The sequence below is a fragment of the Meles meles genome, chromosome 14, assembly GCF_922984935.1.
Source record: "Meles meles chromosome 14, mMelMel3.1 paternal haplotype, whole genome shotgun sequence".
Lineage (NCBI taxonomy): Eukaryota > Metazoa > Chordata > Mammalia > Carnivora > Mustelidae > Meles > Meles meles.
Window position 1 is genome coordinate 6,997,864 of NC_060079.1, and position 18,324 is coordinate 7,016,187.

The 18,324-nt window shown below is 47.0% G+C and overlaps 1 long non-coding RNA gene across 1 annotated transcript in view; it reads right to left on the reverse strand.

Annotated features, from left to right (window-relative positions):
* Nucleotides 1–18,324, reverse strand: part of LOC123924928 — a 116,785-nt gene that overhangs the window by 77,240 nt on the left and 21,221 nt on the right. The window lies entirely within an intron of this gene.

The following is an 18,324-nucleotide window of genomic DNA, read 5'->3' on the forward strand; positions in this document are numbered from 1 at the left end:
GCGAGTAACACAGACATGAATGAGGCCAGCAGTCTCTGCACACACGTGTCTTCCCATGTCTTTCTTCCCATGCTGGGGGCCAGGCAGAGTGGGGACAGATCTGCCACCCTACTGCTGTCACCGTGAGGCATACTGCACACTTCATATCCTCAAGGATCTTATAGGGCTGCTCTCTGAACAAGGACTCCATAAAACTGGGAGAGGGAATGCTAGAGATGCAATGAGGATAAGGGCAAGGGAGGAGTGGAGCAGGTGGAGCCAGGAGGGTGCTCAGGCTCTTGGGCCATGCATGGGTCCCTGGGAAATGGAGCTGTCTTGGGTAAAGTCAGTGGTGTCAAAGTCAGCCCAATGACACCCTGGTTGTGGGCACAGAAAGGCCATTTTAAGCCCAATGATATGGGTGCCGTTTGTATCACTTTCCCACCCAGCTGTTGAAGGATGGATGTTCCAAGTTCTTTCAGCAAAAACTCAAGATAAGTTGGAAGCCAGTTAAATCAAATTACTGCAATACCCATGGTGCTGTCAGAGATGGGAAGAATTCCCATCTGGACCCTGCTGAGAACTGTAACTCTGCTGGGACACAGTCTCCCGGCTTCAGAAAGGGCCCTACTGCCCTACAGCATGACTAGAGCCATGACCATGCAGCAGAGCACACCACATCCTATTGGTCTAGCCTGCCCCATCAGGAGAAACAGCCGGGGAGGGAGCAGCACAGAAGGATAAAACCACAAGCCAAGACCAAGAACTGACAGGCTGTAAGAACATCAGAGGAAAATGCACAAAGTGTCCCCCAAATCCTGCCGGGGGCGGAGGTGCTTGGGTTGGGGTTCCTGCCATTTTACTGTGGGGCTCAGAACCCAGACCCTTGTCACCATGGCCAACACCCCCCACACACACACCGCCTGTGCCCTCCCCATCACCACAGGGCTGGGGGTACAGGTGACATCAGAGAACAGATCAACCGTAACATAGTCCTCACGTGGGAAGAATGAAGCCAGCACTCAGGGGGGTTGCGGGAAAACAAAACTATGCTCTGACTCCATGACGAAGTCTCAGTAAACGAAGGAAGTATCCCTCCTGGATAGTGAATTATCTCTAAGTGAAGTTAACTTTGTTTCAGTTTTGTGGATTTTGTCGTGAGGGGGACTCTAGAAGGTTTGCTAGCTGAAATTCACGTTCCAAGAGATGCGCAAAAAAGCCACCCTAGAGGGCCACTGAAGGACCCAAGAACCATGCAGACCAAGAGGACAGCCTGGGTGGGGGGAGGTGGGACAAAGGACTTAGAGGGCAGAGGTGGTGAAGGGGTTTGTGAGCTGCTGCTGTGGGGGGACGTGGCTACACAGAAACACGAATGATCAACGATGACCGAGAAGAAGCCTGTGAACCAGCCAATGGCAAGAAGCGAAGCTGAAGAGATAGACAGATTTAGATGGCTCGTTTGCTGCTTTGAACCCATCCTGAAGGATGACAACCTCCTGGGACACAGTCATATTTGTGCTACTGCTAAGTTACCCCCTGCGAGAGAAGGGACTTTAGGGAAAGAAATTAGCTTAGAGGCAGGGTTATCCCTGAAATTTCACATTTACTGATGCACCCTTCAAAGAAAGAGTTTTTTTAATGTGTCCAGTCCATCTGGTCCCTGGCAGGGAAAGGTCAACTGAAAAGGCTTTAACTGATGTTCTGAGTACTTTTAAAAATAAACATTTAATGGGTGTCTGGGTGGCTCAGTCGGTTAAGTATCTGACTCTAGCTATCAGCTCAGGTCTTGATCTCAGGGATGAGCTCAAGCCCTGTGTTGGGCTCCATGCTGGGTGTGGCACCTACTTAAACAAGAAAGGAAGGAAAGAAGAAAAGAAACATTTAATAATTCCATGCATCAGTTTTGGAGGAAGCACCCATTATAGCAGATTTTCTTCTTTCAAGGCCTGTCCTGTTAAAACTCATATAGGTCAGGGGCACCTGGGTGGCTCAGTCTGTTAAGTGTCTGCCTTCGGCTCCGGTCATGATCCCAGGGTCCTGGAATGGAGCCCCGCATGGGGCTTCCCGATCAGCGGGGAGCCTGCTTCTCCCTCTCCCTCTGCCTGCTGCTCTGCATACTTGTGCTCTCTCTCCGTCTCTCTAATAAATAAAAATAAAATCTTAAAAAAAAAAACTCATATATGTCACTGTTTAGAACGAACAGGCCTTGCTCTGTTGAGAAATTATTGCTATTACCACTAAAACCCAGAAAGTGTCACAAAAGCAACAAGAAAGGGAGGATGGCATGAGGCTAGCACAGTGCATGTCAATTACAAATTTAGCAGTCAGGGCAATTATTTCCTTTTATCTGTACCACACTAAACCAAGCAATCTTTCCTTTCAAAGGAGGCCAGGAAGGAACAATGATCAACATGGGCAGTTAGACCTGCATGAGTTAAAACTAAGAAACTAAGGAAACAGGTGAACAGGCGGTTAAACGTTGTTTGACTGAAATAACTGAGACAATGGGACACCTAGGTGGCTCAATCAGGTAAGCATCTGCCTTCCGCTCGTCATGATCCTGGGGTCCCAGGATCAAGTCTCACATCAGGGTCCCTGCTCAGCGGGGAGGCTGCTTGTCCCTCTCCCTCTGCCTGCTGCTCCCCTACCCCTTGTGCACCTGCCACCTCTCTCAAATAAATAAAATCTTTAAAAACAAAAATAAAGAAATAAAATAACTGAGAAGATATATAGCAGTCAAGAGAACACCTGAAAGAAACTTAATTTTTTAATTCTGTACATGATTGTATTTTTAAACCTTTTTATAGTAAAAATTTTCAAATACACTCAAAAATAGAGTTGAAACTTTTTCCATAGGGGCTCCTGGGTGGCTCAGTCCAATAAAGCATTGGACTCTCACTCTCAGCTCAGGTCTTGATCTCAGGGTTGTGGGTCAAGCCCTGCTTTTTTAAGCCAGGAAGGAAGAAAGAAAGAAGGAGGGAGGGAAGGAGGGGGGAAGAGAGGAGAGAGGAGGGGAAGGGAGGGGAAGGTTGGGAAGGGGAGGGGAAGGGAGGGGAGGTAAAGAAAAGGAGGCGAGGGGAAGGGAGGGAAGAAGAGGGAAGGGGACACTCCCCTACATAAACACAATGCCGCTTTCACTGTAAACAAAAATCATATTCCTTAGTTAAGTTAGCTCATTAGTTCAATGATTAATTTGCTACAATCCCCAAGCTTAAAAAGAGGTGTTGTTCCAGAAATCTGGTTATATGTCAGTTTAGATTTCAGGAAATGTTTCCCACAAGAGCATCCTTAACTCATGCATCACCTGAAATAGAACAATTTTTAAAAAACCAATTTTTCAGCTAAGAATGATAGGAAGTAGTACTTACTGCAAAAAAAAATATTTTATTTCTATGGAAAAACCTGGAATAAACCTCTTTGTACACACTGTTTTTGTCCATGTTTAAAATTATCTCCATTCTAAGTGAAATTCAAGAATTAGGGTTACCCTAAGAATCTGGCTTCATGCTGTCATTCTTCTTTCCAGAAAGTGCTATAGATAGGTGCTTCTCACATCTTAATGTGCATTGGAATTGACCGGGCATCTTGCTAAGACGCAAATGCTCCTTCAGTACATCTGGGAAGGGGCCCCCAGGTGACGGCTACACTATCTGCTTATGGGCTATCTACTGATCACCTACTACGGGGTGAACTATGCCCCCATCCCCATATTCATATGTTGAAGCCCTAAACCCCAGTACCTCAGGATGTGACCTTATTTGCAAAGAGGGTTGATACAGATATAATTAGTTTAGTTGAGGGCCTTAATCTCCTTATAAAAAGGGGAACCTGGACCCAGCCCGGCACACACAGAAAATGCCATGTGAAGACTGCAGTCAAGCCACTGGAAGGCCGGAGAGAAGCCTGGAACAGACCTTCCCCGAGAGCCTTCAGAGGGAACACCAACCTATGGACACCTCGATCCTGGACTTCCAGCCTCCAGAATGGTGAGATGCTCAGTGTCTGCTGTTAAGGCCCCCAGTTCCTGGTCCTTCTTTACAGTAGCCCTAGCAAACTCATACACCACCCTTGGCACAGCCAGGATCGCAGGATAGCAGCACTGTATTCAAGGTTAGGGTAATGGCTAAGAACATAGCCCCTGCAGTCAGGCCTATGTTCCATTCCCTGTCCTGACTCACTTCGTAAATGACTCAGGCCAGGCTTGGATTTTGTCACCTGAGATATGGACATGGTAACACGGAGACCTATCTTATAAGGGTTTTGCAAGAATTCAATAAAAAACACAAGTAATTGTAAGGACCTATTTAGAAACTGCCCTTGCTCCCCTTCCCCCAGGGGATTTACTTGGAAACAAGTCCCAGAAACCAGCTCCAGGTAACAAAGCCCAGATACAAGGATGGGTCAGGCCAGGTGGAGACATCCGATCAGTGGGGGGTTGCATACTGTCTCCTTAGCTACCAAGAAGTAGGGACCCCCCCCCCCCCCCCCCCCCCCCGCCACCCTCTGGGAGCCTTTCTGGCGCCAATCCTAATCAAGGTGTAATAGGCTGGTTCTAATGTATACTAGGGTAAATTGTAATTCAATTGGTCACCTAGCATCACTATCGAGTTTCCTGTGTGTTACAATCTCATTAACCACCTGTGCATGGCCAGGCCCGACCGCATGGCCTTTGCCCTTAAAAGCTAGTCTGTGCAACAGAGAAGGGTCGCCCTCTCTTGTAAGAGGTGCAGCCCTGAACGGTCGGTTAGATTCTTGATGCTTGGGACGAAATAAAGCTTTGTTGACCTTCGCTTTATATCAGTCTCGCTCTTTTAATCACGAACCCATTACTGGGGCATAACAGTAATGTTCCTAACTCTTCTGACGTTCAAAAGAGTACTCTTTAGGGCCAAAAAAGTGGAGAAAAACTCAGAAAAACTTGTCGGGAAGCAGGCAGCAAGTGGGTAGTAAGAACTGGAAGCAGCAGGTATGGACTACTCTTTCAAACTTTGGTTTTTGTTAAAAGGAAAGTTAAAGAGAAATGGGACTTGGAAGGACTCACAAGGTCAAGGAAAAGATACTTTTTAGGGTGAGTAGGACTTAAGCTTGATGATAGGTATCTTGTCCTCCTTCTGAGAATGGGTGAAACCCAGGGCCCCGTCCCCAAACTATGTCCCCAGATGCTGGGGATGGAACAGGGTGAGGTGTGACCCCTGCAGCTGCTCCAGAGCCTGGAGCCGAGAGGCTAACAGGCAACAGGATTCACAGCCTGGGCAATGATCAGTCTGAAGGGGTCAGGCAGAGGGGCACAGGCCAGGTAGAAGGAAAGGATGCTCTGAAAACCAGGGAACTCAAATAAAAGTCAGAGTCTTCCTTAAGGTGTGGGAAATGGGACTGGAGAAATTTCTTGAGAGCAGGGCATAGGATAGGTGAAGAAGTACGGGTGGGAGGGATTCCAAAGTGCTCTGAGCACTGCTCAGAAAACCCAGGCTCACACCCCTTTTCAGTAGGTGGATTGGGTGGAAGTCCCTCCAGGTCTGCGGATGACGTTTCCCCCATGACCTTGGGCCACCCTCCCACACTGGCTCTGGGTTCAGACATGCAGGTTGTGTCCCATGGGGTACTAACAAATGGGGCACAGCAAAGGCTTGGGAAGCTCTTGCACAACTTGGACTTGCTCTCCTTTCCCCTCAGCCACCACACAAAGAACAAGTCCAGGCTAGCCTACGGGCTGAGGAGAGACCTCGGGCTTAGCTGTACCATCCCTCCGGCTGAGAGCTACTGCTGGGTGCCCGTGAGGTGAGGGGGCCTAGTCAAGCCCAGACTGTAGACTCATGAGCCAGACAGATGCTGAGTGTCTTGGGCCACTAGGCTTTGCAGTGGCTCATCATGTGGCAGAACGACAGCAACAGATGACTGACACAGACTAGTAATACAGGCTACTCAACAGCTCTGACAATTTCTTCTCTAAAACACCAGAGCCCCCAGCACTACTCGGGCTGTGGGGCTGGTAATGAGGGATGGGTGGGCCACAGAAACTCAGAGCAGAAAAAGAAACCACAGGAGTCCCTCACCTTGGAAGGCCATGATCATGCTCATCTTGGCCAACTTGGGGGGTCCTAACCTGACATCCAAGCGGGCAGCCTGTCAGAATTTCCCACATGGGTGTCTCTTTCAGCCCTTACACCAAGTAGGTCTAATCTTTGTACCCATATACCTAGGGATACCCGAAAGGTGTTTCTGGGTGGCCTGTGGCTCTTCCAGATACGGACCAGCAAGGAGGATCTGAGACCAATGGAGCAAGCTTAGACAAGACAGATGAGATTTTCATCCACAAGTTGGCCTGCTCCCATGATGTAGTTTTGGAATGTTTTGGTGAGGTTTATGGAGTCCAGAGCCACCAACCAAGAATTCTTGAGCCGTCTCCCGTGCAAAACAGTGGTTTTATTACAGTTTGGGGACAGGGCGGGAAGAGAGGCTGCCCTGGGATTATGAGAAGCCACTGATTATATACTTCAGGGCTGGGGATTAGTAAAGATAAGGGAAGTTTCAAAAGGACTTTGATATGCTAAAGAAGACTCACAGGATACTGGGGCCTTGCTATTGTCAAACCCAGGTTGTTTTTCTCCTCTAGCACGGCATTCACACTCAGGCAGCTGGGAGCTTCCTGGAGGAACAGGATACTCTGCAGAGGCCTCAAGCATTTGTTTATGAGCTGCAAGTTATAAGGACATTCCATTTTATCTGCATTTCCTTCTGCCTTTGTTTCCCACATCACCCACCGTCTGAAAGTATTTTGGTCTGAAAGCAGAGAAAAGTTCCCTGCTCTGGAGTGGCCCACAGACGTGATGGAGGGTATGCTGAGTTGCAAAGTGCGCGCAGTGAGATTCCCCCGCAGGACTGAAACCTGCACCGACCTTGCATCCTTGGCCAATTATACCCTTGGCTTCGCGTGGCTTCTTGGCCGTGGCGTGCCAGTGACAGGGCCCCTTGGATTCCCGCTGGGCCCCAAGGTCTGAGGCAGTGACCACAGGCAATTGCTGCAGGCCTCCCAGGCCTCTAGCCTCTCAGTGAGTTACAGATACAATGGTAGGCAAGCCTAGGTCCTATCCTCCAGGCTCACTGTCTTGGGTGGGGGGTGAGGGGTGGGCAGGAAAGCCACCACTACAGGTGTATAAAGAAAGGCAGAGAAGCCTGGGGGGTGCTACCTGGTCTGAGAGTTCTGAGTTTGCTAGTTCAGAACAACTTAGGGGCTTCAACTGGCCCCTTCTTCGTGACCTCCCTGGGGCATTCCCAGAACAGCTTTTGTGGGAGGACCAGCCCTGGGGCCCCAGGCCAGGGCCTGCAGTTGGCATCACTGGCTGCCCCTTGCCACCCAGACCAGGACAACCACGTGCTGGGATGGACAGGTCTTGGCCAGAGGAGGAGGGCCCTGTCTCAGTGTGTTCTCTGCCAGGCAGGATGGTAGAGACTGGAGCTCTGCTCCCCTCCCTCGGAAAGTTAGACCCCAGTGTTTTCAGCCATAGTACTTGAAGAAGAAAATAAGGCTGGTTCAGCCCCTTGTTGGCCAGTCGAAGGGTCCTGGGGCCACTGGGTGTGCTGGCAGCCCTATGACTCAAAGACACTACTCAGCCTGAGCGCGGAGAGCAGTGGCAGGGTTCTAGAACTCTTCCACGGCTTGGGGCTTTGTCCTCACCAGCAGCTACCCTCTCAGGCTCCCACAGCTGGGTTATCATGGTCCCCAGGGGAGGAGCATTAAGGCCAAGTTCCATACCAGGACTACATCAGGACCCAGACCAACTGTGGAATGTGAAGACTGAGTAGGACAGCCATGCCGGCATTGCCTTGGGAATGGGGAGAGGAAACATTCCTAGAACCAGGACTTATGCCCACTTCCCCCTTGGAGGCAGGTGGGATCTCTGAATGCTGATTGATGTTGGGGGCAGAAACCCCTAAGTGTCCAGCCGAGGGCTGAAGCTGGCCTGAGCCACCTGCAAAGCAGGGCAGTGCCAGGAGGGAGCACAGGTGATGGACCAGGTCCAGGGAGGAAGCCAAAATCAAGGTTTCCCAGGGGTCAGCCAGCTAGAGAGTCCAGACACCTCAGAGCAGGATGGAAATAGGGAAAGAGACAAAACGAGTTCAAAGTAGAGATTCCCTCCCAGGCTCAGGGGGGTTTCCATAGGAAAAGTCAGTGCGCTGTCCTTTGAGAACTCAGGCAGGGGCAAGGCACAGGGTCCGGACACATGGCATGGGAGACTCTGGGTAGACCATGGTAAGGAGCCAGTGCAGGAAAGAAAGGAAGGAGATGATGGACGGGAAGAAATACCTGTGGAAGTGGTAGGGGAAAACTGTACTCTAAGATGGCTGACCAAACCAGCAAGGGAAGTCCAGTCCCTGTCTCAAAGCCCTTCCGGGTGCTTCTTTCCTACCCCATTTCCCGTGCGCACCCAAAGTACCAAGGATGCAGAAGTAGAGAAGTGTATAAATCCCCCTTCCTGCTTATGCTCAGTGCTCAGACCTTTGGAGAACAACCTCCTCTAAAACCGCCAGTGTTAAATAAGCCTCCAATCCTCCACAGACTCTGATGTGCCAGGATCCAGTCCAGGTTCTGCAACAGAAGGAAGAGCAAAGGAGAAGGAAAGTGGCACCACAGGAGCAAGAGTAGAGCTGACCGAGGCCGGAAGTAGAATGGGGGGCAGGGACAGTGAGGAGGAAGGAGGCCCTGCTGGACCAGCAAGGGCCCAAAGAAGAAGAGACCAACATGGCTGCTCTTACCTCCATGCTGGTCGTGGCTGGGATACACGGAACTGCATTTGTCAGCTCCTGCCAGAACCAGAAGTGGCATCTGGGGGGTGGAGAGCAAACTGGCTCAGACCTACATGGTGACCCCCCCCATCTCCCCTCCCCTGGCAAGGCCTGGCAGAGTTCAGAGACCTGCAGCAAAGAGAAAACTCTGAGCACATTCTTACACTGCCCTTGGCAGCAAAGTGCTCACCTGGGTTCACATCCTCATTGCCCTTTATGCTCCCGGGTGTTCCCAGAGGCCACATGACTACTGCCGTTTTATGAGCCTCCACCCCCTTGGTGCCATCACTGTATTTTTGCCACCTCTTCCCTCCTCAGCCAACTGGATTCCTGGAGCCTTTGGTTCACTCTATTAGCTAGGGGCAGGAAGTCTCTTTCTGAGAGGCTGCAGAACAATAAAAACTAAGAGCTCTACAGGTTGGAAGAGATTCTGCTAAGAAGGACAGCGGGGAGTCAAGGCAGGACATGTGCTTTGAGCTGGAGGGAGATTTGGGGGGGAGCGGAGAAGTCTCTGCAAAGGAGCTGGGAGTTGGCCTTTCAACTAGGTCTAGGAGGACCAGTAAGCATATATATAAGGATGGTGCAGTGGACACAAGGAGAGGCTGGTCCAAGACGAATGAAACAGTGAGAGCTGCAGTGGCCCTGTGCATCACCCTTTTGAGGGGCAGCTTTCTGCTTGTGGCACAGCAAGAGCATCCTTTCCGGGCCACCATTCACAGGGTTTCCCTCCGCACTGGAAGGAAACCCACAACAGTCGCTGGGAGCTGATAGGCCCGATAAATAAGTGGGAGGGGCTTGGACCACGTGTCTGGGTGTTCTCCTGCTGCCACCTGTCACAACTGAGACTCAGCCCCACAGGCAGGCACCTGGGATGGTGACTGTGCTTTGGCCATGGCATTACTGTGGGGAGTCAACACTGGCGTGTGGCAGGAGCTCAGATCAGTGCTGCGCACAGGTCGTGCTCAGAAGCACAGCTGCTGTTAACTACAGGGGCCTGTCCCCTGGCTCTGCCAGCTCTTCTGCCCCAGCTGAGCCCTGGTTCCCTCTCCGCTGGCTGCGCTCCACTCTGGACTTCTTTTCCACCCCTTCGCAGATCACAGTGCACGGAATGAGGACACCCTGGAAACAACTTTGTCATGTACTTGTCTGAAACTGTTGCTTCCTAACACCAGTTACAGATTTTTTTTTTCTATCACATTCCCAATGCCTGGAAGCCTGTTTTGTGCAATTTGCAAGGAACACCTGCTAATGAATTAGTGGGTCTTCTAGACGCAGGGTGACAGCCCACAGGTACACTCTGGCTGAGAAAATTTTTACAGAAGTTAATAACTGCTGGGGGATGCTACTGTATAAAGGTACCCGCTATATCCTCTCAGACAGACTTGACTCTGTCCCTTCTTAACCTCTCACTTAATAATAGAATTATGGATGGTTACTCACAAAATTGCTGTATTTTCTCTGAGCTTCACAAGAAAACAAAGGACTGTAGCAGGCACCTACAGTCGCTTCCAGCTCAATGGTCTGAATGTCTTCTACCCAGAAGTGTGAGTCCGAGCGAGGCAGCTATGTAGCCAAACAGGTGTAAGTATGCAAGAAATGGTGGACTGCAGCTTAGAAGGTCAGCTCTAAAGGTCAAAGGAGTGGAAGTCTTTATTAAGAAGAGAAAAAATGTCAGTTATGTTGCTGTGTGTGTAGAAAGGAGCCTACTCCTCCATTGACAAAAATGCCGAGGCTGCTTCTTGTGCCTCAGAGACAACATCTCGGGTTTGTTGACAAATTGGAAAGAATGTGCATTCCTTGGAAAATGCCCTTTTAAATTTTGCGTGTCCTCAGACCCTCTGACATGACATTTATCAGCTGTTCTTCTTTGTAGTGATTCTTTGGAAGAGAGTCGCATAAACTACAGTCTTTCCTGTCTTAACCTTGTCCCCACGCCAAGGGCCAAAACACATGAATTCATTCCTTCACCAGACAAGAAAGCTATCTAGTTACACCTTGTCACCCATGAGCTCATCTTCCCCGAGCACCCATAAAAATACTGTCCATTTGATATCTGCAGACACAGCTGACCCTCGGTCAACAACGGGTTTGAAAGCATGGGTCTACTTACATGCAAATTTTTTTCAATAAATAGATTGGAGAATTTTTTGGAGATTCGTGACACTGAAAAAACTCACCCACAAACTGTTTAGCTTAGAAATATTGAAAAAATTAAGAAAAATCTGGTATGTCATCAATGCATAAAATATATGTAGACAGTAGCCTAGTTATCATTTATGACCATTAAATATACATAGATCTATTATAAAAAGTGAAAATTTATCAAAACTTATGCATGTACAGATCATACATGGTACCACTCTCAGTCAAGAAAAATATGAACGGGGCGCCTGGATGGCTCAGTGGGTTAAAGCCTCTGCCTTCAGCTCAGGTCATGATCCCAGGGTCCTGGGATCGAGCCCCGCATCGGGCTCTCTGCTCAGTGGGGAGCCTGCTTCCCCTCCTCTCTCTGCCTGCCTCTCTGCCTACTTGTGACCTCTGTCTGTCAAATAAATAAAAATATTAAAAATATATATATGAACAAATGTAAAGATGCAATATTAAGTCATAACTGCATAAAATTAACTGTAGTACATACTGTGGCCATCTGTTGCCATTACAGTGAGCTCCAAAATAGGTGTGTAAAACATCTGTAACGCCAATCATCTTTTAGCATGAACAATTTACCTATCTAGTAAGTTGTATATCACAGTAAAAAGTGTGACTACTATTAGTAGTTAAGTTTTTGGGGAGTCAAAATTTATATGCAGATTTTAGACTATGTATGGGGTTGGGACACTTAACCCCCAGGTTGTTCCAGGGTCAACTGTACTCTATCATTTTAAAATCTGAATTCCTGTCCCTGGACCTACCCTGCTAAGCCCTGAGCTAGCACCCTATTTGTGAGCTAATTCCATGGCCTAAGAGTCTAGGCAATTCTCCATTTCAACTAAACTGGTCCCTGATTCTTGCTACTAAACACATGCATATCTTTTAGAACATAGTTTCAAGCATCCACCCAGATTTATTCAACTTTACCAAAATGTAAAAATTTAAAACTGTATGAAAATGTGAGCAATGTATACAAGTTGTCAAAGAACGGATTTTCTTTACAATTAAATGCTAATGTCATCCGATAGCACCTAACTCCTCCCCCAGAGAAGCAGATAAAGCAGTCTTGTTTTAAAAGGACTTCAAAATATTTCCTTTGAGAAAAGTTTAGAGTTTTTTAAATTGAAAGCAAGTTGGCAAAGATCATTTATATGTCAGTAAAAGGTAGAAATAGAAAAGGGAATATAGTGCATTTTCAAATGCCTGTCAATTACTTCCTCTAATTTAGTCTCACCTAAGTAGATGATAATAGTATTAGTGAAGCAAAGTCAGGAGCTAAGTTTTCACTGGGAATCTGATGGTGGGAAGGGGTTTATACTCTGATTTGGGGGTGGGGGGGTCTCTGTGTAGGGTCATTTTATTATCTGATTGCCCCTCTTCATTTTATTTTTGGCTTTAGCTCACTGTAGAATACCTAGGAATTGACATTGGATAATGTGACTGGACATCACTGGGGATGATAAATGATATGGAAAGTAAATTTTCAGCCCTGTGTAACAGCATACTCTTGGAACTGAATTAACTGATGCAGTGTTCTGATTGCTTCCAGAGCCTTCCCCAGGGGAATATCTATATTGCCTACTACCAGTTCCAGGAAAACACCTGAAGGAACATAGTCATGATGGGGCAAGCCCCTTCTTCACTAACTGTTCATCTTCTCCCCTAAGGGGAGCACCACACTCCTGGACGACCAATGAGTAAGGGAAACAAAAACCTGGAGAACTAGATAACTTGAAAATAAATGATCCATAGCACAGGCTTCCATATTTTGTGAATCTCAAATAAACAAATGTCAATCCAACCTAGATAAATCAATTTGGTAAGAAGAAGTAAGCAATTGGCTACATTAAAAACTTTGAACATTGGGGCGCCTGGGTGGCTCAGTGGGTTAAAGCCTCTGCCTTCAGCTCAGGTCATGATCCCAGGATCCTGGGATTGAGCCCCGCATCGGGCTCTCTGCTTGGCAGGGAGCCTGCTTCCTTCTCTCTGTCTGCCTCTCTGCCTGCTTGTGAACTCTGTCTGTCAAATAAATAAATAAAATCTTTTAAAAAAAAAAAAAAAAACTTTGAACATTGATATAAATGGTAGCCATTCAAAATGTACTTACAGTCTGTCGGTAAAAGGAGTCACTACTTCATTCCTAACAATGGAGGTGACAGCACAGCAATATTTTTATGCTTTTTATTTCATTTTTATAATTGTTCCTTCTTACTTTAATTTACAAATATTGGTTCATGATACTTTGGAGATTTATGAGACTGACTCAGGACATTCGATACTTTGGAGATTTAAAGAAGCAATCCTTTACCAGGACCCCTGCCTGGCTCCGTCAACAGAGCAGGTAACTCTTGATCTCAGGGTCATGGGTTCAAGTCCCCCATTGGGTACAGAGCCTACTTAAGAAAAAAAAAAAAAAGAAAGAAAGAAAGGAAAAAGCAGCAATCCTTTACCAAAGACAGAGGTGCTCTGCCTAGAGGTATAAACATACCTGGAAGGAACCTAGGTCCCCAAATAGCCTTGAGAGGTAGACCAGAACTCCAGACTGCTCACCAGGAACTATGAAAGGTGATAAGAGTAAATTTCTATATCTAAAAAACAACAGTAATATAGATTGTTTATGTATGCATGTATACAAAACAACTCATGGACAGGGTGTCCAGAGAAGAGAATGTAACTGGAAGGGGCTTCAACTGTATGTGTACTGTGTTTTTATTCATATATTTAAAAAGGTTTCTAACATCGTATTATATTTATAAATTAAATTAAATATAGGACCAAAATAAGCTATTTTAAGACATCATGAACATAGTGAATAATGGCTGATGGATAATGTAAAATAAATTGTTTTGCAAATATTTTGCATTTGCAAAAGAACCACGGACTTTCTACGTTCATATTATTAATAATTTATTTTTTGCTTTAATCCAAAGTTTCTTGAAATGCATTATATGCAATTCAGTCTGTGTTAGGGTACTACCATTATTGTATATAAAGAGCTGATTACATAGTGAAGATTCTAATCTTAACTCTATTATTTTTTTAATTTTAGGCTTTCTCAAAAGCTACTTATTATCATCAAAGTCCCTTCATGCCTCCCAAGAGGACATTACTCGATAGTTAGCACAGCAGCCTATTAATTCACGTTCTTCACACAGATACACACAACACTCTCTTTTCTGTGTCCCATTCATTATTTGAGCTGTCAATCTTTTTTATAGTCTGATTTGCCAAATCTTCTCTTGTAAACTTGCTGTTATCTCAAGGCCCAGTAATGAAATTGCCACTGGCGCATGAGAAGCGATGCCTACTTAGCTTGAGACGTCTGTTATTGAAACATGAAAATGAAGTAATTCAACCCTTTCCCTGGTTATTTGATACAAGTACTCCCCCCTCCTTATCTATACATGTATGTACACACACACACGCGCGCGCGCGCACACACACACACTGCATTTCTAGACCAGTGTGGGAGCCCTGGGGTGGGGGGAACACTGAACAGAATGATGTAGAACAAGACAAAGAGGATTTTGAGTTACTGCAAATGCTGGGCTTCTTAAAACTGTGTGGTGGCCTCGGGGCCAGCCATACATCCCAGACCTGAGTTCACAGGGAAAATCAACAGAAGCAATGACAGAGATATTCTCTGTCCATCCCATATGCTGAAAAAGAAAAATATTTAGCTGTACCACATCTGGGAACATCGGAAGCAAAGGTTCTGACAGGGGCTTAGTTCCCAAACGGGAGAGCAGGTGACGTTAATGCTGCAGCAATCCCATCTGTAATTACTTATGAGGAGGACAGGGAGGTGTGGGTTCCTAAGGACACAGCTGAAGAATGAGGGAAGGAGAGCAGAGGCAGGTAGGAAAGTCCATCAGAGAACAGAGCCGGTGCTGCACCTATGGGACAGGTTCCAGGGGTGCTGAGATCCTGATTCCTTTCCTAGACTTGAGGCAGTCTTCTTTCATGGAGACTCTGAGGGAACTGGGGAAACTCTTCTTTGGCTTCTAATCCTTGTAGTCAGGTCAGTCCAACAGGCAGGGATTTAGGAATCCCAAAGACCAGTACAACTAACTACCACTTCTGTCCACACCTCAAGTCACTCAGGCCAATCGTGGGTTTTTCCAAAGCCAGACGGCCGTCCTGGAAAGCTAGCATCAGCTGCCCTTCTCCCTGCCTCTGTAAACTCTCTCCTCTATGAAATACGGACCCAGAGTGACATTTATCTATTACTGGAATCCATTTCTCAACACACCAGTCTTGCTTATGATTGCAAATACCCTGAGAAAAGACTTTTTCATTTACACCTAGGACTGCAAGCCTAACTCTGAGTTTGCTATATTCTTGTCATTCTATATATTTTTACGCAACATAGTTTTGGAGATGCTTTTAGATCATAGGCCCAGTGCTAGGGTGAGCTACTGAATGGAAAGATAAATAAATAAATGGTAATGATCAGACCTCTTCTGACATAACCACTTCATGTTTTGTGGGAAGAAAACCCCAACACTGAATTTTAGAAGCTCATGCCTCAAGCATGAACCTGACTCTGTATTTGCTGCCTTGGTATGGGGCTCAGTCACCATCTCCCTCTCCTCCATCACCTGAAGTGAGTCAATGTCTACATGAATGGCTGCCAGCGTCTCAATCCACTCATCTCCTCACTTCCCTCAGTCTTTTCCTTTCCCACAGTAATACCCTAGGCCTGATCCTCTCCCCTAACTCTGTCCCAATTCTCTGCAGGAAGCTTCTCATAGCCTCTCCCTGCAGCTTGCCTGTTCAGTTATCAACTCCCTGGAAGTGCTCTGTTACTCAGTCCTCTACTCTCTCCAAGCCATCAGTCCCCTCCTTTCTTCCTGGCCCTCCTTATCTAAGGGCCATCATTTAAGTAACAGCCAAGCCAGTATCCTAACCGCCTTACCCCACCATCTTCCCATGATGCTCACCTGGACGGATTCAACTCCCTGCTTTATCTGCCCCTGGGGTCTCCTTGTGAGCATCACAGTCAAGTAAGGAGACAATTCATGACCACCAGCCTCAACAAAGACATCTCTCTGGCTAACTTGTTCTCCCACTTTCTATGGTGACAACTTCACACTTTTTCCACTTCCCTCAAACTTCCAAGCACCACCCAACTACCCCAACCTCCTATCACTTGGTAGAGAGCCTCACTTCCTACTTCTCAGAGAAAATAGATGTCAGCAGCAGGAAGTCCATTAAATTCCATCTCTGCAAACCTGTGTATATCTACTTGTGTCTCTTCTCTCTATTTTACATTTAGAACTGAGAGTTCCCCCTCTCCGGGCCCTCTGGCTATGACCCTATTCCATTTCTCCCCTGAACAGTTAAAGCAAGACACAAACCATGCCTCATTTCTTCCCTTCGGACTCCTTCTTCAGCTGGGCTCCTCTATCATTCCCAAAACAGCTCACAGCCCATACAAAGGGCACCAATGATGCCTGTGCTGTGAAATTCAATGGAGAGATTTTAGTCCTCAAATTACATCAAATGCTTGACCTTTCTGCAGCCTTTGAAACTACTGACCACACTTCTTTCATAGAACCTCTCTTCCTATCAATACTGCAATGCCATTCTCTATTTGTTTTCCTCTCTAACAAGGCCCCTCTCTCTCCTTCCCAGGTTACCCTTCTCTACCTGGTCCTTCCTTGACATGGTTCTTCAAGGTTTGCCTTGAACCTCTTCTGTTATCATTCCACACTCTCTCCCTAGGTAAGTTCACCCATGCTCACCACTGCATTACCATCTGCTACAGGTTGAACTGTGTCCCCCACAAAAATGTGGAGTCCTACCCCCCAGCACCTGTGAATGTGGCCTTATTTAGAAACAGAATCTTTCAGATGATGGGGGTACAATGAGGTCATTAGACTGGTCCTTAATCCAGTGTGACTATCTCCTTACAAAAAGGAGAAATTTGGACAGAGAGACATATACATAAAAAAGATGATATGAAGACACAGGCAGAGGACAGCCACTTACAAGCCAAGGGGACAGGCCTAGAACAGATTCTCTCTCACATCCCTCAAAATGTGACGGACCCCCCTGACCTCAGACTCCCAGCCTCAGAACTGTGAGACAGTGTTTCTGTTGTTTAAGTCAACTGGACCATGATACTTTGTTTTGTTTTTATTTTATTTTTTTAGATTTTATTTATTTATTTGAGAAAGAGAGAGAGCATGAGTGGGGGTGGGGAGAGGACAAAGGCAGTGGGAGAGGGAGAAGCAGGCTCCCTTCTCAGCTGGGAGCTTGATCCCATGGGCTTGATTCCAGAACCCTGATGTGTGGCTCGATCCCAGGACCCTGGGATCATTACCTGAGACAAAGGCAGACGCTTAACCCACTGAGCCACCCAGGCGCCTCAGTCTGTGATACTTTGTTACGGCAGCCATGAGAAACCAATATACTATCCAGTCCCACAATTCTATCTCTGATCTAGACCTTTCACACAAACTACAGTAGGTCCACTATCTTAACTGACTACTTGACCCCTTTTGTGGCATGTCAAAAAGACACTACAAATCTAACATCTCCAAAACATAACTGTTCTTTCACATCCTTTGCTACCAAACTTGACAAAACAAAATTTAAAAACAAAGAAACACAAGGTTTCCTATCTCAGTAAGTCATATACCCATGAAACACAGTGATAATTCCTAAAACCTCTGACTCCATGCCCTCCGCCCCACAGCCAGCCAAATCTGAGTGCTTGGAAATTCCTCTCGAATCATCCACTATATCCTATCTGTCCTGACAACTCCATGGAAGAAGCCGCCACCATTTCCTAGCTGGAGAAAGAGCTCGAGATCGTGCAGGAGGACTGGAGCACTGCAGGAGCTCATTACCTCTCTAGGGAACAGGCCCATCTGTTACCTCATCTGGCTTCACTTTCCCTTGGCACCACTGCTCCCTAGTCTTTCATTTCCTTAAACACAACAAAATCCTCTTCCCACACAGGGATGTTTCATGCCTCACCTAGAATCCTCTTCCGGGGTTCTCCCCCACTGCAGTGCCTTGGTTTCACATGGCTAAGTGCTCTGTAGAATTTAGCTCTTGGCTTAAATGCCACTTCCAGGAAGGCCCTCCTGGCCAGTGCTATCCAGAACTGCTTCTCCTAGAGCCGTTGTCTAGCTTGGCCTTATTTACTGCCTTCACAGATCTGATCCCATTAGCGAACATTCTGTAGTCACCGTGTACTCCACTTGTGGTCTGTCTCCCCACAAAAATTTGTTTTGAGACGGCATGGGCTGTGTCTGCCTTGCCATCATCATGCACACAGTTTCTGGGAGTGGTCCTACCCCCTCAAAGCCTACCTGGCTTTGCAGCCTCATCTCCCACCACGCTATCTCTCATTCGGTTCCACGTACCCAGCATGTTCTCCTCCAGGGCAGGACTCCT